The sequence below is a fragment of the Calonectris borealis genome, chromosome 2, assembly GCF_964195595.1.
Source record: "Calonectris borealis chromosome 2, bCalBor7.hap1.2, whole genome shotgun sequence".
Lineage (NCBI taxonomy): Eukaryota > Metazoa > Chordata > Aves > Procellariiformes > Procellariidae > Calonectris > Calonectris borealis.
Genome location: NC_134313.1, coordinates 100,014,314 through 100,041,683, shown reverse-complemented (window position 1 = coordinate 100,041,683; position 27,370 = coordinate 100,014,314). Strand labels below are relative to the sequence as shown.

General features: G+C 44.1%; 1 protein-coding gene across 10 annotated transcripts in view; it reads right to left on the bottom strand.

The window, feature by feature from the left end:
* ATXN1 (ataxin 1) overlaps positions 1-27,370 on the bottom strand; it is a 379,215-nt gene that overhangs the window by 123,433 nt on the left and 228,412 nt on the right. Inside the window, exons 1-2 of one of the 10 annotated variants that reach the window (XM_075142751.1) lie at positions 23,087-26,545; positions 22,147-22,286 (exon numbers count right to left, since the gene is read on the bottom strand). The exons of the other annotated variants lie outside the window; for them this stretch is intronic. The gene's annotated coding sequence lies outside the window, so the exon portion shown is untranslated. Of the gene's footprint in view, positions 1-22,146; positions 22,287-23,086; positions 26,546-27,370 lie in introns of those variants that run through there. 10 annotated transcript variants of the gene reach the window in all.

Here is a 27,370-nt window from a genome sequence, read left to right as displayed (position 1 = left end):
TTTCTCGCTGCCAACAGCAGACTGCAGCAGAACTACTACTTGTGCTTTCTAGCAGCGAAAGCAGGACCAGGCGTATACTCAAATAGGTATTGATGCTACACCTACTCTCAGTTTTACTCTCGAACAGCAGAAACTGATGGTAGTGAAGGCTTGTTAAGCATATTCAAATGAAGTCAGAGCATTTCTACATGCAATTAATCATTATTTATTTGAAGGCACTCTCTTAGCATTCCCTTTCCAATTAATGAATCTGAAACTGTTTTATCTCATGTGTTGCACAAAAATGATGGAAAAAAGGGTTATTATCCAAACCAATAAAGTGTTCTGGCAAAAAAAAAAATTCTTTGCATCCTTGAGCAGAACAAATGTCTTAAAGAGAGAGGTTGGGCAAACTAGATTAAATAACTGTAGCAACTTAAGAATTTGGAAGCAAAACAGTTTTTGTTTAATAAGAAGCTAAATGGTGTTTCTGCCATCACTGCTATTAGTCCTCTACTTTCTACTGTTCTCTGTTTAGTGTCCACATGTGTTATGGTCTCAGAAAACAACTAGTTACAGTGTATCTGAAGTAAAGGAGGGAGGATATATGCATGCCTTGTTTGTGATCAATTAGCTATACATACTTTTGAATCTGCAGTTTGCCTGTTTAAAAGCATTTCCAGTGGCTCTTCTGCATTTAGGAGGGAGAAAATTAACTTTTACTTTCCCTAGTAGTTCAAGTCAAGTGTTTAGGTATGAGAAAATCCAGGTTATTTCTTAAAATGTTCTTGTCCGAGTTCGGAGGAGATGGGGTTGGTGACTCTGCATGGGTTTCACCCATCGTATTGCATCTGCTGAAACCCTTCATCTGTCTCCCAGAAAGAACTTCATCCCATTACTAAGGGTAGACCCTCTGCACCAAATGTGGGTGAACAAACCATACCCGTGGATTGTCCTTTGTACTCCAACATCAACACAAGAGCGAAAGCAACTGATCACACTGACCTTCAGGTCACAGGTATCCCCTAAAACAGAGTGGGGAGCTGTTTTTACGGATATATGCTTTGGGAGATTTCTAAATACTGCATTTTAACACAGAGTAAAAATCTGTAGATTTTTAAAATACTTTCCAAATACCTTTTCCTTATGTCAAACAAAATAGCTAGCTATACATAACTTGCGCTGCATAAGCGAGTTCCTTTCAAAATATACTAAGTGCTTTGATATGATGCTGGTTGCCACTTCAGATCCTAACCCAGGTTTGTCAAAATCTGTCCAAATACCACATACAAAAGATGAAGGAGCTGTGCTACAAATAGCGCAACTGCAGAGGCTATGGCCCTGCCCACATTCACTCTTGTGTATTTTTACACAAAGCCTAGCACCGTATGATGTGGGTGCCAGCTACAGCTTGTACCATACTGCCAACAAAACGGATCCAAAAACAGATAACAAGGAAAATTCTAGGGCAGTTTCTGTGTACTACGAGGAACAGAATTTGTTGGGTTTTTTAAGAATCACCATTGTAACACGTTTCATAGGCATTGAAAATATGGATGCAAACAGCACTACAACCACCAGTCATAAATTATTTCAAACTCATCATCTCCCGCCCCACAGGGGAGATTTTTTGAGTAAGGTTCTGCTTCAGCTCCTGCCCCCACTACAGACAGTATCATACCATAACACAACGATGCCATGACAGGTTTATAAAGCAAGTTGGACTCAACTGTATGAACAAGGTCGTTTTACAGTCTCGGACAGGGACTCTGTTCCAGCTCTGCTAGAATGCACAGTCCCTGCACACACATCCCTAGCACAGTAAACTCAGTAGCACAGAAAAGCTTTTCAGGTTCATGGGCACTCGGGAAAGGCTTTATGAAGTAATTTTCCAGCAACATTTTGCAGTAGCAAGTTTGACTGACTTCTTTCCTCCCCCCAGGCTTTCTGAACCTGGAGAAACACTGCCTGGTTATTCTCCTCGTGCCAGAACAAACCATGTTCTCTGTCACTTGAACTTACCACAGTAAACTTTTAGATACTGACAGGAGGAGACAGAAAACAAAATAAAAAATGCCACACAATCTTGTGGAAGAAAAACATCTGAATTGTTTGCAATTTAAAGCCTTGACTTTCATTTCATTGTGGTGGGTTGACCCTGGCTGGATGCCAGGTGCCCACCAAAGCCACTTTATCACTCCCCTCCTCAGCTGGACAGGGGAGAGAAAATACAACGAAAGGCTTATGGGTCGAGGTAAGCATAGGGAGATCATTCAGCAATTACCATCATGAGCAAAACAGACTCAACTCAGGGAAATTAATTTAACTTATTATCAATCAAATCAGAGGAGGGTAACAAGAAATAAAAACTAAATCTTAAAACACCTTCCCCCCCACCCCTCCCTTCTTCCCGGGCTCAACTTCACTCCCGATTTTCTCTTCCTCCTCCCCTCCAGCAGCACAGGGGGACGGGGAATGGGGGTTGCGGTCAGTTCATCACACGTTTTTTCTGCCGCTCCTTCCTCCTCAGGGGGAGGACTCCTCACACTCTTCCCCTGCTCCAGCGTGAGGTCTCTCCCATGGGAGACAGTCCTCCACGAAATTCTCCAATGTGAGTCCTTCCCATGGGCTGCAGTTCTCCACGAACTCCTCCAGCGTGGGTCCCTTCCACGGGGTGCAGTCCTTCAGGAACAGACTGCTCCAGCGTGGGTCCCCCACAGGGTCACAACTCCTGCCAGCAAACCTGCTCCAGCATGGGCTCCCCTCTCCATGGGCCAACAGGTCCTCCCAGGAGCCTGCCCCAGCACGGGCTTCCCACGGGGTCACAGCCTCCTTTGGGCACCCACCTGCTCTGGCGTGGAGTCCTCCACGGGCTGCAGGTGGGTATCTGCTCCACCACTGACCTCCATAGGCTGCAGAGGGACAGCCTGCTTCACCATCGTCTTCACCAGGGGCTGCAGGGGAATCTCTGCTCCAGTGCCTGGAGCACCTCCTCCCCCTCCTTCTTCACTGACCTTGGTGTCTGCAGAGTTGTTTCTCTCACATATTCTCACTCCTCTCTTTTGGCTGCTGTTCCGCAGCAGTTTTCTTCCCCCTTCTTAACTGTGTTATCCCAGAGGCACTACCACCGTCGCTGATGGGCTCGGCCTTGGCCAGCGGTGGGTCCGTCTTGGAGCCGGCTGGCATTGGCTCTATCGGACACAAGGGAAGCTTCTAGAAGCTTCTCACAGAAGCCACCCCTGTAGCCCCCTCTGCTACCAAAACCTTGCCACGCAAACACAATGCATTCATTAAACAATAACCAGATTTTATCTCGGAATAGAAATTTACAGCTTGAGCTGCACATCTCTACTGAACCAGCTGTAGACTTGCTCAATCATTTACTTTTGTAGGGTTTGAAAGAGTCAACAGTTTTGAGAGCCTGCAAACATTTTCGCCTTTTATTTCCCCTTATTCCTGCTTAATGACAGTGCGCTGTAGTAAGATTCTGTTTGGCAGAGATACAGACGACCTAGAAGTCTATTCGTGTTGCTCCATGCGTATGCAGAGGAAGCATCTCAAGAGCAACGCGACGTATCCCTCCCAGCTCCCCTGCGGTCGAAGGGGCCGCCCCTGCAGCAGCCAGCGCCCTGCTGAGCTCGCAGCGACCCTGGGCCTCCTCCGCATGCGACCCGCGGGGCTGCAGCGCTGGCTGACACCTGTCCAAACGTAGGAATGTGCAAAATCAAAATGAAGATTTGAGAGGAATGTGCAATGCTCACAAGGCAGCTGGTCTGAGGTTGGCTCTGAGCAAACCAAGGATCAGAGCATGGGGTCATGCTAGGGAAGACCATTTCAGCAGTAAGAAGTGCTTCAGATGCAAAACTCTGGGTTATAAAGAGTGCAGCAGGCTCCCAGAAAGAAGGATGCCCAGGCAAACTGCAGATTTTTACCATGTTATTTATGTGCGTGTTCACTAATATAAAGCAAATTACGATGTGTCCAGGAGATTATTAATCCCCTCAGTAACGTAGTGTAATGCCATAACCTTTCAAACCCTAAAATACCACACGGCAGTATTACTATTTGGACTTCCACATTGCAGTACAAAATGGAGGGTGGTGAAGGGAAAGGAACATACAGTACTTTCATAGCAGATTTTAATACTCTGGGTTACAGGCCAAAGAAACAGTTGGCAATTCATCTCCTCTCCCCAACCTGCATCCAGAGTGGTCACCAAGGAAACTTGCCCTCACTCTTCTGCTATGCCACTTAGATCGCACACGCGGCACAGGCTGACACCTTCCTCGCTACAGCCCAGCAAACAGCATCGGCTTTCAAGCCAACCAAAAATAATGACCCCTCAAGTGAGTCATACAGCATATCGCCATTTATTATCCAAGACGGTTGCTTTAATAGCGTTACACGGGGAATTCAGTTAACCCACCCCGCAGACTGGATTTCAATGATATTTAAGCCACTGGCTTTTCCATCAAAGGTTTGAAAGACTTTCTTTTTTTTTTTCTTTTTAATAACTACACAAGAAATGTCACTTTACAAAATTTATGGCTGGTCCAATCGCAAGTCTGGGGTTGGATCGTAAGACTCCTGACCAGCCTGACTTCTTTAAAAAAATAAATTTAAAGAAAAATTAAGACGACACAGAGTAAAAGCATTCCTAGCAGAAATTAGAAATATCTTTCCGCTCTCAAGAGATCAGGCTTACCACACTTTAACGTGTATTGAATTTTTTTTTTTTTTAATTGGAAAGATATCAGCCAAACCTCTTCGGTCCTTTTTTTTTCTGCTTTCCACTGCTGTTTTTTTTTCTGGTTTCCACTGGTTTTTAAAGGCTGTGGCTGATAAATACTATCAATTTCAGTTAGTAGCTTAGTCCTAATCAGGTCATATCACAGTTCACTGCCTGGGGTTGTGCCCAGCAAGCAACACTGGCCCAGCAGAGCCATCCTCCATCCCTCGGTTGCCATAGATACTCCTCGGTGACCTCCTGACACATTTACTTGGCTGGCAAACAGAAACTGTCATCGCAGTTGTTACTAATATCACTCTTCTTCCTAGTGGCACTGAGGACATCGTTGCATTCATATTCACTCGGTGAAATCGCCGAACAGATTCGCGGTGAGGTCTGAACCGCTTCAAGCACGCCTCCTGCAACTCTTGATTCGGCAATTGAAACCGCTCATACTAACCCCGAAACACACCCCAAACCCTCTTACAAGACATCGTGCCAGTGCAAGGCTCCAAACTAGAAATTCAATTTCAAGATCAAACCCCAATCACAAACAGTTTTATTACACTTGGGATTTATTACGGAAGTGCCTCAAATTTCTGTTTTAAATTATTCCTCCCAGCAGGCTAGCTTTCTTTTTACACTGCCTTCCTTTCCTTCTAAGGCGTTTTAAGATCTTTATTTTTACTATAATCTGGAGAATAAAAGGGGTCCCTAATACCTTTACTTGGTTTGCAGAGCTGGAGAACATCTGGATCCCAAAATGACAACAAAAGAAGAGAAGTTTTAAAAAAACCCACAATACTTGTATAAAGAATCAAGGGTTTACTTCTCCTAAGAATATTCAAATTGCAACAAAGGAAAACTACAGAATATCAGAGTCTTCCACAGAATAAGTGATTCAATTTTCAATCATGGAAAAAGAACTATATTTAGAAAGCCATAATACGTTACTTTTTCTTCTGGTAAATTCAGTGGAATTAAGAGAACCAGATGGCCAAATATCTATGGAGTATTCAGATCTATTACACTGATGCAGAAACATTAGAGAGGAAGAAATCCTACACGTCTTGAGAGTAGCCTGTGCCGACCACATAATAACAAATGAGATCATTATGTGCAGCCTCGAAGTAAATGGTCTTTTGACTCTCAACAATTTATGTGCGCCGTGCAATGTCAAGTTATTATCATTTTTTTCTATTAAAAAAAATTCCTGAAGCACTATTCCTTCTGATTTAGCACAAAGATTATACAATGAAAAACCTCTACTCCCAATAAATAATCATTTGGCAACTTCAGTGATCACAGGATTTGAAAACGCTGGTGTTACAAAACATTCGTTTACTATTTAAGTGCAAGTGAAAAATGAAAAGCATAGCTCCGAATCCCAGTCTGAAAAAAGCAACACACACCCCAAAGCATCATTGATGCACACAGCAAAAAACCACCCCAGCAAAGGGGAAACGTTATCACCGTTTTAACAATCTCCAGCAAAGAAAGCTTCCCGGATAAGTTGTGTCAGCAGCTCCACAGCATCCTCTCACGACGGAACGAGTCTCACTCATGCAAGTCAATGGCATTGAAGAGCATGTCTACAACCGTCGCTCAGTATTAAACCCGTCCCAGGTCTTTAAACTGCAGAACGGAGGAAGGATGATGCAGTGCTGAGAGCCCTAGAGTGGGACATGGGAGATGCAGACTCAGCTCCCTGCCCTGCCACCCTTTGGGTCAAGGCACGAGCCCACCTCCAGGCTCAATTCGGCCATCCGAGTGGTGGAGGCACCATAGCTTCCCCATCTGATGGGAGCGCTATGGGGATAGACGCAGGGAAGCCTGAGATGCTCAGGTATTTTTTGACATGCCGCACGCAGACTCCCTACATGGTCCCTGGAAAGCGAATCGTGCACTGCTGTATTCTGCTCTTCACCAAACAGATAACTAAAACTGGAGGGGATGGAAGAAGGAAGTGAGTAACTTTGCATTTAACATAGACAATGAAATTCTGCCAACACTTCCACTTGAAAAACCACTGGTTTAGACACACTCCAAAAATAATAGCAGCTCTGTTCTAACTTTATGGCTATAGTTATGGTAACATTCAGTACCACTATGTTTCAGAAATACAATCAATGGTTATTAAAAAGTTTTGTTAAAAAATTTTGAGGTGAATTCTGATGTTCTGTTTTCTTAGGCTGCAAACAAATGTGGTCAGCACTGACATGAAAAGCATTTGAGCTGTGCAAACACTATTTTCTTCTATAAACACTAATAGGAAGGCACCCACCAATGCAGCCGTGACTTGGTCTAGCTGATTACAAACTATTTTAAGCCCTGTCTCTATACATTGTGTTAAAAATAATTTAATGCTCTGTTTTGTAACATGGAACTGAAAAACACGATGACAACTGAAGAACCATATGAAACACACTGGTTTTAAAAGATGTTCATGGCGTGGAGGATCACGAGCAGATTTTCTAATAGTACTTTCCTCCCCCCTTCCTCCCCCCCCATTTTAGTATGAGAATGTCCTACAATGACACATCCCTCGAAGGATTTCCCTCCTGCTTACCCGCAAACTGTCCAGCCCCCACAAAACTGAACGGATTGCACATGTCAGCCCAATTAATTCAAGCTTACAAATAGCTACCCGATCATTGAAGGATATTTTCCCACACACATTTTACTTGTATATTTTATGTTTAGACAGCCTAATGTATTAATCAGTGTGAAAAGGGCAAGAAGGCTAAATTAATTAGACGATTTATACCTGGTTCAAGATCTTTTTACTTGCCTCAAGAGTGTAAAGTGGCCTTTTTGTGTATGAAGATCAAGACCTGGGATTTGTATGTTTTATATTACTAGTGGGAAAACCCTGCGCTATACTGGTGGGTTTTACTTCAGTGGTTACAGTCCCCAGGAAGAAACATCTCTATATCCGTATTTGTAGATATAAATACAGTCCCAAAGGCCACAACGTTCTTCAGTCGCTAGAGATCTCATTCTAGAAGACACTGAATATGCATTGAACTCTTTAAACCCTGAATAACTCTCCCAAGAACGCTACTTGACAGGGCCTTAAACACAAAAACAGCCCGAGAATGACTTCAAACATGGCCTTTCTGCTCCCCCCCCCTTTTTTTTTCCTTTCTTTTTTCTTCACAGTTCACATATCTTTGCTTAATTCACTGAATTGAGGTTTACAGCAAGAAAAGAGAGTCATGAAACTCAATTGTAATTAACTGGTAGTAACATCGCAATTAGAGCCAGGGAAAAAAAAAAACCTGCTTAAAACTCAGTATATTTTTATCTACACATATGTGATCACAAGCAACTTGACACCAGATGTGCTACGCATTTTGTGCACACCGCTGCAACTTCAACCATGAACTTATCTCCACTTAACCCTTTCAAACGCAAGCAAACTGTTATACTAACAAATAAAACAAAACCAAAACCCAGAAATCAACCTCCTTGTGGTTTCCTTAACTAAACTACAGCATCTTGCCCCATGCACGGGAAATCTCAGTGTTTGTGTACCTGTGAATTGCTTTTTACACTTCTGCAGTTAATTCAAACATTTTCCCCATCCACATCAATCAAGCTGCCATGGATCAGGCGTGCCAATGGCTCACCCAGGGACAGCGTAGTGAGCATCTTGTCTACAAGCCTACGCACCTCTACACAAGCCACGTGCAGCTAATTAAGAGGGGCCTTTGGTACACATTTGGAGAAACCTCTGAATTCCTGTCTCTGTGAGGTGGTACATGAAGTGCTTTATCACATGCACTCTGTACATCTGACACCAAAGCTGGCTGGAAAAGAGCTGCCAGCACTACCTTTAGCTCCACGTTCCCATGGTCAGCAACCTCTTGCAGCTGAAGCCACGTGCTCCTTCTGAGCAACACGTGACGCATCCCCCAAAATAGCAGCCTGTAAGGGGAAGGATCAGCATCAGCAAGACGGGGAAGAGGGGGTTGGGTTTTTTGTTTGTTTGGTTGGTTGGTTGGTTTTTAGCCAGTTCTGACATATTACAATGCTAAAGCAACACCACCGATGTTAGGGAGTCCAGTGCAAGCCAGTGTGTCAGCTTTGGTGTTTTCCTTCTAGGAGGAGGAGAATCCCTTAACTTAATATCCAGTACATTAAATCTACTTTAAGTAATGTACTAGAAAATGATACTTAACCAGAAGGCCTAAGTAACAGCTCTGTATCTCAATCACAGGCACAGCACAAGCAGCTGCAGCTCACGGTGCCCACAGCATGTACTGCCAGCACCTTGCAGGCTTGGAGAGGAGAGCTGAGGTGTCACTCCCACCCTCTCCCCCGGCAAACATTCCGTTTGTCAACAGAGAGATATTCTGCTAGGAAATGAAGAGACTAACAACTCATCTCCATCAAATCACTGGGCAAAATAAAAAGGAGTCCACTTAAAAAGAGCTCGCTTAAATAAGCACAAATTAGGGTAACACACACAATTTCAGAGGTGTTACAGAAAGAGGAGATTTGTCCTTTAGCTATAATCAATGAAGACCAAACACAAACTTGCAGTTCGGCACGGAAAGGCCTCAACCCCTGGGGAAGAGGTCTTCAGTCAGTGTCACTCAGTTCAGTGACCAGTGAATTAGGCTGAGAAGGCATCCATGTTTTGAACTTTCTTGTATAAAGGAAAAATATAAACAGTCAGGTAGAGCGGAGAGACAGACAGCTATTAAAAGCTCCAAGATAACCCTCTGGCAGTATCACCCACATAAAACACAGATACTGAATAAACTTCATAGACAATAGGCCTGGAGCTCAGATACCATAATGAAGTTAAGATCCAAAGAATATGTTTTTAAAGCAGCACAGACGATTGTCCATTCATTTCATAGGAGAAGGCCAGCCACATCCAACAACACACTTCACGAACCATTAACACAGTGGAATTCATTTATTGCTTCTTATTCTCAGTATACACACAGAGAAGGAATTAATAAATATCATCAACCAGAGCAATACCAGCTTGCTAAATGGTGATCCATTTAATTTCAAAATGCTGCTCCTGCTAAAATTTACCGAAAACATTGTCCCTCCTGATCACTTCTCAGAACAGTCCCCAAACAGCACACAGCAGGCTGAGGCAGCTGAATTGACCCAAGTTGCAATCTGCGGCATTGTATGTTTTTTAGCATGGCGTTTTGAACTCAGAACTGAAAAGAAACAATTTTGAAGCACATTTCACTGAGCAGCTCACAAGAAAAAGGTTGCTATCCCAGACTTTATATAGATGTTTAAACCTGTAATGCTTCACTCCCACAATTGTTCTAAATGCTGAATAGACACCCTCTGCTCCACACACACTCACACACGCTCGCACGCACACGTGCATGCTCATGCGCACTCAGTGTCACACTGTGTACTTCACTTCTAATAGTACACCCAGCAGAAAGGAATTTTATTTTTACACTTTCACACCACCCACTCCTAATTAATGTCAATCAGTGTCTTCTGCATAGTATACACCGCAAATATACACAGCCTTATCTGTGCTGGGGGGGTGGGCAAAGATTTCCACTGCTGCTAAAAACTGAGGGGGCTCCATGTGATGGATTCACGCAGGAAGAACCTGGAGATGCACGACCCTTCTGAGGTGTCATTAAAATGCTCTGACTTTTAGGGTGGGATGTTTCTGTTGTTGGTTTGTGCTTTTTCCCCCCTGCAGATACGAATAGGAAGTAATTCTCTGGTTCGCAAGAGCCGTTGCAGACTTCCCGAGGTGCAAGAGGGAGCAGGGGCTTGCCAGTACATCTTGACAGTTGCCAGGAACAGTGGCAGCAGTGGGAGGGACAGCAAGGGACTTTTGCTGGTGACTTCAGCAGAGCCTCCATTTCAGTCCATGCTGTTTAGACAACCACGGACCAGAGCCAGACAATTAAAAACACTGTCAGCTACCAGCTATGTGCCTATACTTGCACTGCCCAGCTGTCCCAATAACCACCACAGCAGCAGAAGTGAGGGTGGGAAAATCTTGCCCCCCAAACCCAAAGCAGACAAACTTGGTTTCCCAGCACACGCACCACTCGCTTCTTTTTATAGATTGCTTTTCTCTCGGATGCAAAAGTAAATCCAGCTCAGATGATTTCCCTGCCTTAACTTTTGTACAAGAGGAAGACAGAAAGCTAAAAAAGGAAAATTAGACACTTCATGAAATCCATGATTAAGACACAGAAACTAACAAGACAGATGGGCTGAAACATTCAGGGAGCTTCAGTTCATCAGCCCATGTTTTTCAAAGATTTACAGTAAACTATTGTCTTCCCCCTTTAGAGTTTATAAATCCCGTTTTTCATTGCAATAATTTAACACCATTTCTAAACTTGGAGTTTCCTTGTAGGGTAGTCCAAAATAAACCCCAATATTTACTCAACTGGCAGATGGCCCTAGAACCTAGCTATGGGGTTTTTCTCCCCCTTCCTTTGCCTTTTTTCGGGTGCTGATAACGGCCACTGCTGCTGGCTCAGAGGTGATGAGCTTGCTGGGGAGGCAGAGCAGGGTGGTGGCGGATGGGGGGAAAGCAAGAAGCTGCTCAGGCAGCACCGGGCTGCACCTCACTCTGCCGTGCTGCACGCTTTGCGCCCTCGTGTGCACCCGCGGGAGGAGCTGCCATCACTGGCATTAGCTGGGTTATTACCGCGCAGACAGGAACACGAGGCCCGCTATGCAGCTAACCCCCTCTTACAAACGTTCATCTCCCGGGGTAAGAAGCAGCAGTCTATACTGCATCCTCTGAAATGAAGAGCTGATTGCTCCTAGCAAGGGTGGTCTGCCCCTCCACAAGCTCCTTGCTCATGACAAGGACTCAGGCTGGTCCATCCTCCCCTGCATCCCTTCTTCCACCAGAAATTAAGTCCTCTTTTCTGCAGGGTGTACAAAGCAGCCACTCGCCCAGCGAAAAAAGGAGGGGGGCAGGGAGAAGAAGAAGGGGGGGGAAAAAAAAAAAGGAAGTCTGTGACTCTGCGCTTGGCAAAAGCCAGCGATCAGCAACAACTGCCGAACGCTGAGTCACTTCTTTCCCTTCCACCTGGCGAGTGGCTGCCCGGATCCATTCAGCAGAAAGCCTCTTTTCATCAAAACTGGCATAAATCTGGAGTAATTCCCTCTGTTTCAATGAAGCTGCTCAGGATTTACGGCAGCGTGACACGACAAGCAGAATTCCGGCCGTTAAGAGCTACAAGCCCAGGTTTTCCTGCAGGAGACCATGCTGCTCTGCTCTTGTGGGCCGTGATGCTAACCGTGCGACAGCATTGATGCCGCAGCTGGTTCTATTCTTCCTGATGCTGTCATCTCCAGCAGATGCTCTGAGAGCAGAACCTTTGGAGAAGTCACCCTCTTTCGCGCACTTCAGGAGAATTTTGACAATCTATGAGCAGAAGAACGTTTAATAGCTTGAATTAATTATTTTTTTTAGATTTTTTTTTTTCCCCTGGAATTTCATTTAATGCTCTAATTTGGTTTTGCAAAGATTTTTAAAATTATTATTTTTTAACATCTTGCTGGACTGTGTGAAACAGAGTTCAGAAGGCAGCAGAAATATCTTCTGTGCAGATGATGTGTGAATAAGCAAGGGATGAGATCAAGATTTAAGGAATACCAATCAGCTTTACCAGACAATTATCTACTCTATTTACGTTCTCAGCTTAAGAAAAAGCATTGGTGGAGGATTTATGCATGCACTGGAAGGTTTCTATAAGCAGGGAAAGACCGTGAAAAAAACACATATATTCCCCTCAGTATGCCGTGCAATGGCAACCAGAATAACAAATGGCAAATGAACACAAAAACCAGCCTTTGAAACAGGACTCTTTCAAAAGAAGAGAGCTTCCGCTTTACTATAAACACAACACCTATGTTAAAAAAAAAATGCATTCACACATATACTGAGGGACTGAAAGGGTTTTTCTAAACAAATGCAATGAGTCTTGTCTGCCCTGGTTAAGTGCATTTACAACATTCAAGAATAGGATGTAGCTGCCCAAAAACAGCGGCTTTCATGTAGTCCTTTCAATATGGGGAACACAGTGTGCTCTACAAATATTAATTTTGCCTGAACAACCAGTGAGGTATGCAAATATTACTCCTAGCTTCAACTGGAGAAGACTGAGCACAGAGGAACAGCAAGGGGGATTTTCAGCACTGCTTCAGGGAGCCAGCTCACAGCCAGGGAAAGCTGGGATCTTGCATGTCTGCAAGTGCTTTCGAAAGTCCTGCACTGACTGACTTCCTAGACATGCTGCAAGTCAGAGCCTGAAACCGAAGCGCTGCTTTTTCTCTTCAGGAGACCCAGATGAGCAAATGTTTTCTGTATTCCGACTGGTTACGCTGCCAAAATCAACAAGGCGGTGTGCAGACATGGGTGCACCCCATGGCACCTCCCAGGTCCTGGCTGTCCCAACCATGAGGCCTGGCTGGGACGTATTGCCATTCCTTCACCATCCCCACGCTGGAGCTCCCTCCCGATGGGAACTCAGTGGTGAGAGTCAAGGAGAAGTAGGGGGTGGCCTGGACACAACCAGAGACAGAACCTTGACTCACAACCTGGAAAGTAGAAGGCTCACTGTTTTTGACGTGGTCCACGAAAAGCCACTGCAGCCATTTAGCCAGGCAAGAGGAACTGCAAACAGACCCCTGTTGGGTATCGCTACTTCCACAATTGTCCAAAAAGCACTGATGGGGTAAAAAGCAGAGCAAAGCAGCAGGAGCTTCAGCAGCTGCCAATGGCTTCTTGTTTTTTGAGGAAGGATGATGCTGAAGAACCCCTGGGGCTCAACTGATGAGGACAGGGCCAGAGCATGACAAAGTCCAATGGGCCTCGCTGCGTATTTTGCCTTTTTAAGTTCCACCTCTAATCCAAAGGGAGGAAAGAAACATTTGTGAAGTCAAAGATGCAGACAAGGAATGGAGAGCTGAAACAATGCAGATCTAAATGACCTGAAAAGAACGATCTCCTGGACCAATTTTTTCTACCAATCCACAGAACAGCAGCAGAGGAAAGTGAAAGGCAAATAAATGGGTATCTTGAGGACAGGGTATATAGCACTGCAGCTGCTTCCACCTGAAGACAACACCTTTAGACCAGCAGCCCAAAGAGGTAATTCTCATAGCAGCCATGACACTTAAGACTATTCAACCCTTTCCCTCAAAAGTCTGGGTTTTAGCTTTTTACAACTCTGGCAAATATTTTAATTAAAATCTTAGTTGCTAACATCTCCCTCAGACTGATCTTTTATGGGAAAGTTTCAGCAAAAAAATTTCAGCCATTTTGGAGAAAGAGAGTAGGCAAATAAATATGCAGCTTTGATTATGTTAGATTTACTTCTGCTGCTGCTGCTGCTGCTGCTGTTGTTAGTATTTATTGAGATATAGAAATGGCTTCAGGCTCTGGAGCAAGCCTGAAAATTTGGCAAAAGGGTTATGCTGATCAGAGATGTGTTTTTAGCTATTCCTGTGAAAAATCACCTATATTTGGTAAATTTTAAATCCCTGGGAGGAAAAAAAAAAATCAGCAGCTGAAGTCTGCAGACCTTTCATCAGTGTAAACTTCACGCCTCAGGCTTCGACACAGCTCCATACAGGCCACGGCATCTAAGAAAGGGTTCACTGCAGAACAAAGACTGAGCTCTAAGCAGCTTTGGGACTTTTGAAGTCAAGAAACCACCATTAGTAAAGAAAGATACAATTATTTCAATATACTGTTCTTTACCTGTGTATGTACAAAAACAAGGAAAAGATACAGAAAAGTGAAGAAACACTCGGAGCTTCTTGTTAGTTTGATTTTTTTTTAAAGAAAGTAAGTCCATATGAGCAGCAAGTACAAACACTTAAAATATCCCCAACACAGAACTTACCAGGGTAAATATTTTCTGGTAACCCAGCATGCCTGTACTGAAGATTCATGGTCTGCTGTTCTCTAAAGTATTCTTCTCTTTCAGGAGCAACACTCAGAAAGCGTGACACTGCAATGCCAAGTTGCCCTCCCTGTACTCCAAGGCACCTCCACTCAAATGCCCCCAAATGCCATTTCTTCCTTGTCAGAAATCTTTGTTAACAAATTTCCCTTTTCGTTTTTCTGTGAACTGTGCTTTTCTTTTTTTGTTTGTAAACAAAGAAACAAACAAAAAGCCAGAATGTAGAAAGGCTCTGCCAGAACTCAATTAATAAATAATGAGCATCGAGTGTTTTTGATCATTTCCTTCTGTCTGAGCCTCACAAACTGACAGTAAAATAGTGTATGACCCTTTACAGAACAATTTTACTATCACATTACATCCTCATTGGAAATTAAGCAACACAAATTTGACATTTTGAATGGGAATGGCTCATCCAATTTGGTGCAATGTTACCCACTGGGAAGTCCAGAGAGAAATACGCTGCAAGCCTGCGCAACAGGATTTGCAAAGCATCTATCTAGTCACACAGCAAACCCTTGCACAACCCGCACCACCTTTTTCCCTGACTCTGCACTATAGAAATGTAACAAACACTTTTCAAGTCACAGAGCCGTACTATTTTGCTGGGCTTTTTGCGTCATGTGGATGAAGACACAACTTGAGCTTGAGTTCAAGCAGTTCCTCAGGATGTGCGAATCCAGAGGGATGGGTATGGATGGGCAGGAGAGGATAGGAGTAAAGAAATCCTATCCTGCTGCTGTAACTAGGAACGTAGGAATGGGAGAAGTTACTTTGGTATTCAAAATTGGAAAATGGGAAAAATGGAAATAACGAGTTTAGAGAAGGGGAAGAGGGTGAGACCTGCTGGAAAAGCATGTCTGGTCACCCAGGGGAAAAAAAAAAAAGGATGACTAGAGAACACCTCTTGCCACAGAGACAGTTTAAGAGAACAGAAGAAACAAACATACAGAGACAACTACACAGGCAGTTTCCAGCATTTTCTTTAAAAACAGTGACCAGGAGGACAGATTCCCATTTTGCCTCTGTTGGCCTGACTTTACTTGATGGGAATACGTCAATTTATACCAGCCATACACCTGCCCCCTCCGTTTGAGATGGAGTATTAATAATATCTTTTTATGTCCTGGTGTTCCTGAGCACACCATCTGTTTACATTTGGAAACTGCAATGAGTGAGGTGCCCACCATACATGCTAAATTGCCAGAATTCATGAAGTGAGTGAAAAGTCAAAATTTCCATTACTTCAGCCCTAATTTGACTAACACCAGCATCAAGTGATCTCTATCCAAAGCATAAACACATTCCTTATAAACAGCTTAAATGCCAGTACTTTAAAGGCACAACTGTTCATGTGTTGTAATCTCTCTAATGAATAAAATTCAATCACATCTACAAAGAAAAGAAATCTGTTTGTTGACACATCACTGAAAGGAAGCAAATAATGGCTCACAATACTAAGAAACCTGATGACAAATCTAAGGGAAATTACCCTTTGAATAATTTGTGCATGACCCATAAGTTTTAGTGGGCTACAAGGAATACAAACTCAACAGTTCCATTTTGCTCTCATACCTTTGATTTTTTATATATATGATTTTTTAATGCATACTTACTCTCTTTTTTAAACTCTCTCAACTGCTTTGGGTGCAAGGGAAAGACTGGATTTGACCTCTTGGATGAATCACACGCACAAGCTTTCTCAAAAAAGCAAGTGGACAATAAAATAAAAAAAGAGGACAACTTTCCTCCCCTGCCTCTTTAAAACACTGCTGCCTTTCAGGCAGACAGTGAATGCTGCATTCAAATAACAGAACATGGATTTCTCTTAGTAACTGCAGCTATAATTGTAGCTACTGCTTATACTGCTTCCATCCTATTAGTGCTACAATTGTCCAAAGCATAACACTCAACTAAATTGCCGTAATTTCTGATAGACGTCTAATTTTTTATGTAACAGAAAAAAAACACCTTCAGAATGTTACCCCTTTCCTTGGTTACCTTATTCTGCTTCTTTGGCACCAAGAGCATTAAAAAGCAATACTGCTTCCCTTCCCTTTGATGTCTGGCAGCCCTTTCTTAAACAAAAACACTCTCATTCAGTGGATGCTCTGCCCACTATTACAGGTAACATGCTTTTTCCAAATCTGAGTCTCTTAAGGACAATGCAGGGTAGCTTTATTTTTAATCATTCACCAACTAGTATCCCATTTAATATCTAGTAAGAATTGGCTTTCAGCATTTTCCTCTGCTGTATATGGTATTTGCATGCGGTTACTGCATATTATACAAAATAGTGATCAAAATAAATGGCCTGTGTTGTATTTACTCATACACAGAGTATGTATCTTAGGCAAGGGGACATTTTGCCTCTCATATGTTTTCATTATGACAATAAGGCATAGGCATGAAGAGTCCATCCCTCTGCATGGAAATAGCATGTTGGGCAGGGCAGCAGCAATAAGAAACCCAACTTTATCGACTCTTACCTCCCTATACTGACAAAAAGAAAAAACTCCTGCAGAGTCAAAATGCTAGACAAATTATATCATTTAACACAAGCAGTTACTCCTCCTAGGTTTCGGTCTGTTTCACTGGAAAGCAACTTTTTAATAGCATTATTAAGGTAGCATACCATGATTTATTCTTACTCATTGTTTTTCAGATAAAAGTATCTTTGCCTCTTGCATTTCCTTTTTTTGCTTAAAGGAAGGATGGCCCAATAAAAATTTAATGAGAAAAAACAGCACAAAATACAACAGCTCTTATTTACAGGGTCAGATGAAGAGATCGGAAATGTCCATTAAATCCAAACACTACTTCCAGTCTTCCTTCTTCATCATTTACTATTTTGCATATTTTCCTTTATAACCTTGCAATAACATATGGATAGGCCAACCATATCACACGTACTTGCTCTTTACATAACAGATTCCTGCTATATTATCACCCCACACTTCCAATAGTTGTGCGCGTTCTTGTTACCCCATCACAATAAACTGTCAGAACAAGGAAACAGACTTTGGTGTGCGGCTCTGTGGCATTTTGGCAAGTTCAAGAAAAACAGGAAAAGGGAAAGAGGGGAAAAAAGAGAGGAGGATAACAGGGGGGAAAGAGAAGAGCAGCACTTACTTTTTTGCCTGGCAAGGTATGCCCAGGACAACCACAGTGCTTCACAGTAAAGCTCAAGAGATCTAAAAGGTCTGCAACAAGGAGGGTGCTGCACACTGATCTGGGGTGCTGAGCACCCGCTGTTCCCACTGCGGCTACAGAAAGCAGATCGCTGCCTCACTCAGGATCGAGCTTTCTGGGTCACGGACCATCACATTCCCTGCAGCACCCAGCACGATGACAGATGCACTAGTTGTCGTCCACAGGTGCTTCCAAGCCCTTTCCTCACCACCATCACATGCAGACACTCACCTACACAGACTATGGACCACACAGACACTGCAGCAAACATCTGTCAGCTCTTCTACCCTGACATAGAGGTCAAACACAGCAGCAATAGAGAAGCCATTGTTTTAGTGATACAATGCTAAGAAAGTCATAGAAAAAATATAAACTTACCACCTAATGGAACTAAACCCAAGTAATCTTCCCCCTCCAAACACTCTGAGGGAGCACTAAGTGCCCTCACTAACTTAACTGAAAAGTCCTCTACAAAGTTACTTCTCAATACTTGCAAAATATTCCTGGAAGCTTTTCGAGCGTGATGGGAACACCTGAGTGCATGTGTTAACCTGTGCATCTAACAAGCCTGCTTCTTCTCTCATTGAAATCAGCTGCCCTTAATTTGAACAGTAGGAGACCTGGGCCTTTTCTACTGCTGTGTTCCTTACCAGAGCTCTATAAATGTCACACCTTTATTTTATTAGTGAAAGACATATTTTATAAATTAACAATAAAAGCATTCTTGTACGTGAGGTTTTTTGGCCCCTGTTGCGACTCTGAATTCTTGAAGGTCAGATAAAGCGGTCCGTAGAAAGGGAGAGAAGAAAATGCTCTGCAATATCCTTTTAAAGAGCCTCCGCAGTAAAAAGACAGTAAGCAGCTGATTTGCTACATGGCTTTGAGGGCAGCCACGAATGCTAAGACCACAGTTAAATGAACCTGGTCATGAAAGGAGCAGCAGCTCGGCCAGTACTGTATCTACATTAGTTAACTCTTTTTGTGATTCAAGTCCAAGGCTTCATATTGTTCTATTTCCGCCTATTCCTCTGCTCTAGATTCCCTTTGTGACACTTTTATCAATGGAAAATCGAGGGAGGGGTTTCCAGCTGGGAGCCCAACAAAAAAACAGGAGGTTCAGTCTGGTTTTCTCACTTGCGCTGCAAGAGCCATTTTAGCGCCAGTAATAAAAGAAAAACTACACAAAGAAAAAAAGACATGACCTGAAATTATTTTATCATCATAAATGCTGCACCGTTCTTTATTCTCCGGTACGGTTAGTCTCACACATTGCCACAATAATTTGGTAGCTTAAACAGAGCTCCTTGCAAATAACGTATTTGTATTAAGGGACAATGTCAGCTAAAATTCCAGGCAATGCTAAGAAAAAGTTAACAGCATCATCAGTCAGATCTACTCTTTGTCATGCCCTTGCAATTTTTACAGATTTATAGCTGCAATGTCACGATTTAAAAAAAAAAAAAAAAAAAGTCTGATTGTATCCTCTGCAAGAGGTGGAGAAACACACCTAAACAACAAGGGAAGGTAACCGGCACACTGGGAGCCGTGCAAAATGGATTTTGCACAAGCACATCTGCATGGCTACACCTGGGGGTGTCATTACAGCAGCAGGCACAACCGCAGACAGTTGGGTGCTTACATTAGAGTTGTAACCTTAGAAGGTGGTTTTGAAAATGAGATCATTTGCACTAAGAGGATTTTCAAGGTAAGTCAACGGATAGATTTGGTCTCATTTAAGACCAGAAAAGACTATTAATCATACATTGGAACATTACAGCAGCACAGACCATTCATCTTGGGAGGCACTTTGTATAATAACAACAGAGCTCACATAAATGTCCAGGAGCACCGCTCCACACAGACGACAGGCTCCTTGAACTCTGGAGCTATCTACTGTAGCTATTTTCATACACCACCAAGAAGCCCTGGCCACCCCCATCTTCTCAAACAAAAGGACAGAAGCCTCAAAACGTTCAACAGGCAATTATCCAGCCACTGCAGGCTCTGCAAGTGTCCCAAAGACAAGGAAAATGTCTTTCTCACACATCCACTGCCTGAATGAGATGGCTGATTGGGGTACAGTGTCTGTAATGGCTCAGCTGAGAAAAGCACCTTTAGAGACAACAGGAATCGAGGCTGCTATCACCAGAAGGCAACAGCTATCACCCCAATTGCCTAAGCTTGGCAAAGCTGCAATAGGACAAGAAGAGCAAAGCTGAAAGGAAAATACAAGGGTGGAGAATCAGATGCAAAGGCTGTTTACTTAGACACAGAGAATACTTAACGACATGTCTTGTGATGAAAGAAAACTGGCAGTCACCATCATCAAATAGCCTGAGAGTTCAGAAGGCACCTGAGAGAGCGTGGTATGGTACCCAAACTTCCAGATAGTATATTTTAGCCTGTTGGACAACTTTTAATAATATTTTCAAAAGTTCATATGGATCTCGGGTACCTAAACCATAAAAAATAGTAAACCTCGAGCATTCTCTGAATCTGTACTGCAGACCTGTTACAAGGAACAAGTATTTGGGGTACTCAAGTACCAGATACCTGCCCTGTAGATATCCCTACCAAGGGAACATGCCAAGCAAGAGTGGATAAAACACCTGCAACATTTGTGATAAGACTGGTGAGTAAGTGCCTTCATTCCCAATGCCACAAAACCCGAAGTTTTTTAAATAGGCTTCTGTAAACCCAGTACCTGCTCCGTTTTACACTGAATTTTTTTATCATTGGTTATGTCCTCCCTAAATAAATACAGGAACTTCATCAGTGCCTATGGCAAACCCATGGATGTGGGTTATGTCTCCAGCTCCAATCACTTACTTCATCGTCTTCCACAACATACAGAGCAATTCTCATTAAGTAGCTGAATGTGAAGCAGCTCAGTAGAGAGTTAAGGAAATACCTAATCCAAACTAATCTAAGGGGCAAACTAAGTGTGGAAAAAATTAATTTAACTTGTGTGAAGTTATATGAAGTAACTGAAGGAAGCCTGTGTGATCCTAGCAGACAGGACCTATACCATGTCACAGACAAAAGGGACAGGAGGAAAAATCCTTGAAAACATTTCTTTTCAGCTCCAAATCTAGAAATCAGCACATGGGTAGGTCACATTAATCAAACCCATCAAAGAAATCTCCGTATCATTTCTGATCACCACTCTACCCTGTCTAGGGTCTCATCTTTTCATTGTGGCCAATCTCTGAGAAAGACATCAGAAAAGAAAAAAAGGGAAGAAAGAAAAAAAAAAAAGGAAAACCACCACACCCACAACTCAAACCTAGTAATTACAAGCCAAAAAATGAAGCGGGGGAAAAATTATTTCCTGTCCCTGCAGGTAAGGTTGAAGTCCTGAAGCACTAGATTTGAGAATAATTAATTAGAGATCAACAAGTTAAACAGCCTAACAGGGTCTTTTTAATTTATTAAAATATATTTTGCTTTAATCACATTAATTTTTCAGAAATGTACAATAATCTTTGTGGTTTAAAATGACTTTGTATTCATTTTTTAATGGAGAGTATTTTTATTCATCTAATACATTATCCTTTCAAGAAAATTATCATACTTGACTACAAGTGCTTAATGAGACACTAATTAATACTCCTATTTCGCACCATTTAAAAATCCTTTGAGAAATGAGGTCAGAAACATGGTTTAACGCACAAGACACTTCTCAGAGGCTGAAGGGGAAGGGACCCAAAAAGCACCCGTCACCCTTTTCCACAGAGGACATCCCCCTTGAAAACTGAAGCCCAAGATGACACCAATCCCTCCGGCTGAGCAGGCAGCTGCTGCTCACCCCCCTGCACGGCAGCCGTGGGGGAACACTGGCCCAGCAGCACACCCCTCTTCTCTGCAGCTCATGAATGACGAGAAAGTAATTCCCCCACTTTTTGTTTAACAGAACGAGATTCACCTTTCCCATTTTTGTCAGCTGACGGCAGGCAACCTGCCCGCCTCTCCCCAGGAACACAGCTAAAGAGCTCGTCCTACTACAGCATGCTCGTGAAGCCACTTATTCCCCTCTCTTGCTTCTGCCGAGCGCCCTAACACAATGACGGGCAGCTCCACCTTCCTCTGCACAGAGGCCCTGCTGGAGCCGTGGCACCCTGCCAGCCGCTCCAGCCGTCCCCGCGCCTCGCCAGGGGCGCAGTAGGCAAATTCGGGTTATGAACACCTCCCAGAGCAGGAACAGACGTTTTGGACTCGAGGAACTGCTGCAGATTTAAAGAGCAAAAGCAAAGACCGAGCACAAGTGTTTCTGAAGCTTGTGGGAAATTTGCAGACACTCACCCATGAACTTCACTTCTGGGTTTGCTCCGCATTGTATACTAATTGCAATTATCTAAGAGCAGTTCCACGATGGGAGGAGGGGAGGAGAGGAAGGCTTCCTTTTGGCACAGCTTCTTCAGAGTTCAAAGGACACATATGGCCTGCAAACACAGCGCAGGGGATAATGTAAAATTAAAGGAGGGATGGGAGCAAAATGAGAATGCAGTAGGGACAAGCAGTGTTGTTCTGGATCTGCTTGACTGGAATTTTAAATAAAGGAATGGGGGGGGAAAACAACAAAAACCACCCCCTTATTTTCATTCCACATCCGAACAGAGGGAGGGACCGTGGGAGGAACCCCATCTGAAGGGAAAACCTCTGGGGAGCAGGACCTAAGCGCTTCTTCTGGGGGCATAGACCGCCAGCCCACGGCCTCGGCCAGGCAGCAGAACCTGGAGGATCCTGCCCAGAGAGCAGGACTGGAAGCAGCCAGAGATACAATGGCTTCAGGAGGTGCATCCTCAACACCTCCAAAGAGACAGGAGGGGTTTACTTCAGAATAAACACATGTACAGTACCAAACCCGCAGGGAGGGACAGCATGTCTGCCCACAGAGTAAAGCAAAAATAAAAAGGTATCTGAATAGCGCAGGTCCCGATTTGCCTTTCAGTGTCCATGTAGCCACGGAAAGGCAGCCATATAAAAGTTAGCATCCTGCGAGATGGTGGCTGTGCCCACGCTGAATCCCGACACCTGCTTGTGGACCTGTTCTTAGTTAAAGCAGATACCAAAGCCTACCCTTCCCACTGCAGGGCACGCCAAGCGCAAAAATAAATAAATAAACAAAACAAAAAAAAACCCCATCCACAACAATCCTCGGTCGTAATTTCTACATAATTATTGCACAACAACCACCCATAATGAGAGAATGAATTTATAACCACACACAAGCTATATTTACCAGTGGACTGGTTACAAAGCAAAACAGCAGGAAACCACAATGTGTGTCTTCATATTAGCTCCTCGGCGGTGGTGCAGAGCAGGGCTGCCTGTGCAGTGGGGCGGGCCGGGCAGGTGAAACCCAGGCACACCGGCCAAAGAGGAGCGCAGCCCTGTGGGCAAGGAAGCTGGACACTGCAGGGCACAAAGATGCCATTAGGTGTTCGAGGGAAGCTATGTAGAGGTGGGGCTAGAAAGACCTGTTTGACTTCAGGGTTAAATAGTTGGCCACCCAAACAAAAACTGAAGGGAGTCTCGCCTCCCAACTTTCCCAGCTTGCAGAAATTTCGATTCCTAGAGGGAATTAAAAAAACGCAACACAGAATACAAACAAAAAACCACCCCACAACTGGAAGTGCAGCCCCCGGGGCGAGTCAGGACCCAGGAGGTGAACTGTTCCTGCCCCTTAAAATGAACAGTCACTCCCAGAGAGCACTTTGCGCTCCTCTCCTGTCAGCTGTTCAACAGTCGACCCCTGCAAAATGGGTGCGACTCATGTCAACTCATGTCCCCAAACTGGGACAGCAGGATGGTGCCTCAAGAGGAGGCCTGACAAGGTCAGCAGCTGAGCCCCTGCTAACAACTTTTTATCCCTGGGGAGAGTTGATTTGGGTCTGTCTACCAGCCACCATATATCGCTGAGCTCAAGGGGTCTTCACACCTTCAAACACTGCCTTTCAGGTAAACTTAGCCGTAAACTGCCTCGCAGCTTTGGAAGTTATCGAAGTGCAGCTGAGCCGACAGACTCAAGAAAAGACAGGCAACACGCTCATGCGAGCCCCGTTTCCTCAGCCCTACGCCACGCGAGCAGACAACGTCCCTGCCGCCAGCACCAGCACCCCTGACCACCTCGCCCCGGCTTCTCATCCCCACCTCCCCCTGTGCCGTACAAACCCTCATGCTTTCCAGGCCAGTGTGAGAACGATGGTGAGCTAGATCCAGGAACAGATCCTGCTGAAAACATACTTCTTTTTTTTTTTGAGGGATTATTTTTGACTTGGATCCTTTCCCAGACCTGGCTCAGAGCATGACTACACAACACTTATGTCAGCACAAGGAAGCCATCTAATGAGTACCCACGGGGGGCAGGACTGCTGCCGTCGCCATCCCGGCCACCTTAATGAGCTTGTAAAACAAGGGCCTACGGACAGCGGGTTAAAAAGTCATAGAGCTTCAGTTAACCGAGGAAGGCAGATGAAAAAAAAAAAACAACACGCACACAGGTTACTGACTCGCTGCCATGACAAGCTGCCAAAACACAGCAAAAGCACTGGGCCTTCCCTTGAGGAAAAGAAACCCCATGCTCAGCTCCACCGCAGCCCCAACGCAGAAGGGCTCCTGATACACACACAGGGAAAATCTTGCTCCTTACTAGTTCCTAAGCAGGATACGCAGAAAAAAAAACACACCTTGTAAAACACTGGTATCTCAAAATGACCTATTCTTTTATCTTTTTGGCTAAGCATGCTTTTCCTGCTCCGTCCTTGGAAAGACACCAAACAGCCCATCCCCAACTCAAGGTGGAAGCGTAAAAGCAAGAGAGAGGGCAAGGTGAACGGGGAAAACAACTCTCCTTCCCCATGGACTATGGGTGCAAACCCACCACAACAAACAGCGTAACCCTAAACACATGCTATGACAGAGACAAAAATCCATGATTACTGCTTCTAGTTTTTATGCCGACCAGTGCGCTATTATTGCTCTGGTGGCAATCAGCGAACCTGTCACGAAAAGAAAGGATGTGTTGGGCTTGCTATCGATCCTTGTAATTCCTGTCTGAGTACAATTATACCGTCTTGAAATGTAGCCCGAAAGGGCACTGTTATTCCGGAACTGAGTTGCTTTTGGAAGATGAGTCAAAAGCAGTTCCACATACTTAGATCTCTTCTTGAGGTTGCCGACAATTTTTCCTGGCTTTACAGCCACATTTTCTGATCCTTAATGTATTTTCTCTCCCCTATTGCTGAGCGAAAGAGCCACACAAATAAAGAGAAATCTGACTATCCCAGGAAATTATGTAACTGACTATACACAGAGGGCTGTCAAAAATGCACAAAGTAAACTAACTGAAATAATATGATTTTTTCCCCCTCTAATATCCTTCATTTATAGTCATTGTAGGTGTTACATGTAACAACAGTAAGTGGAACAATTTCATACAGCACTTTCCATATTGAGACAGCTATTCTACATCCCCCTGTGCAACAGACAATTTCTATAGCTCACTTTGTATTATGGCAACAGAGCAAGGCACCTCAAATTAAGCCCGGGGCGGTAACCGTTCCCGAGAACCAGGGCTAAAACCTAGAATAATGAGTGGCTGTGTTCATAGCCAGACCAACTCTTTCTCCCCAATAAAGTCTGGACATTGCCGGTAGCTGGTAGGCAGAAGCACATGCCTCTGACGGCACAATTCTTGCCTCCCAACAGAGGCAGCCAACAGCACGAGCAATGCATGGGGCCAACCCCTGCCCCAAACAAAAGGTCGTTTTGGGATGGCACGTGTGCAGGAGAGCTGCTAGACACTACAAGGGATGAGCTCCTGTCTCCAAAGCCTTGGAAAAATGCTAGGTAAGAAGTAAGTATGTATTGCTGTTAGCACAAGGCCCATGGGGATGAGCAGAGGCCTTGATTGACAGCACTGCTCCCCTCCCATTGCTCATCAATGGGAAAGAAAAAACACCCAGCTGAAAAAAAAACCACGAAACACACCCAACTCACACCATATACAAACCAAACAATAAAAGACGAAAAATAAATGCATCCTGAGCACCCACTGTATTTTATGTTCTTTTTCTCATCGATTACAATTCCCATGATGTTAATAATGTGTACGATGACAAATAAACTCAGAGTACACAGCAAGACGCACAAGGAGAGGGTCAATGCATACCATCAGACATGACATGTCACAACACAACCCAATGGATTCAGTACCAGTCATCGTATTATTGCATCCAAAACTGGGCCCAAAAATACATATGAAAACACATATTCCAAGCATGGCTAAAACAATAGTACCAAACAAAACATATTATACTAATTCAAGCGTTACAACAAATTGTCCATTGTAGCTGGAAAACAGAGAAACACAGCCTTGAGAAAGGATCACAACACTGACCTAACAATCTTGAAGTGTTCACATTTAACATACATTCTAGCATATTCATAAACCAGGTATTTCTGAAGGTAGGAAAAAATATGAGAAAACAGGTTCTTGTTCAATATCTTTATCAATGACCTGGATGAGGGGATCGAGTGCTCCCTCAGTCAGTTTGCAGACGACACCAAGTTGGGCGGGAGTGTTGATCTGCTCGAGAGTAGGAAGGCTCTGCAGAGGGACCTGGACAGGCTGGATCGATGGGCCGAGGCCAACTGTATGAGGTTCAACAAGGCCAAGTGCCGGGTCCTGCACTTCGACCACAACAACCCCAGGCAACGCTACAGGCTTGGGGAAGAGTGGCTGGAAAGCTGCCCAGAGGAAAAGGACCTGGGGGTGCTTGTTGACAGCCGGCTGAACAGGAGCCGGCAGTGTGCCCAGGTGGCCAAGAAGGCCAACGGCATCCTGGCCTGTATCAGAAATAGTGTGGCCAGCAGGAGTAGGGAAGTGATTGTCCCCCTGTACTCGGCACTGGTGAGGCCGCACCTCGAATCCTGTGTTCAGTTCTGGGCCCCTCACTACAAGAAGGACATGGAGGTGCTGGAGCGTGTCCAGAGAAGGGCAACGAAGCTGGTGAAGGGCCTGGAGCACAAGTCTTATGAGGAGCGGCTGAGGGAACTGGGACTGTTTAGCCTGGAGAAGAGGACGCTGAGGGGAGACCTCATCGCGCTCTACAACTACCTGAAAGGAGGTTGTAGCGAGGTGGGTGTTGGTCTCTTCTGCCAAGTAACAAGCGATAGGACGAGAGGAAATGGCCTCAAGTCGCGCCAAGGGAGGTTTAGACTGGACATTAGGAGAAATTTCATTACTGAAAGAGTGGTCAGGCCTTGGAACAGGCTGCCCTGGGAAGTGGTTGAGTCACCATCCCTGGAGGTATTTAAAAGACGTGTAGATGAGGCGCTTAGGGACATGGTTTAGTGGGCATGGTGGTGTTGGGTTGATGGTTGGACTCGATGATCTTAGAGGTCTTTTCCAACCTTAATGATTCTATGATTCTATGAATGAATTATATGTCAATAATAAGGAAATATCAAAGATACAAATCAGAAGAAATCTAAGCTAAGAAATATGAAAAGATTTTGTGTG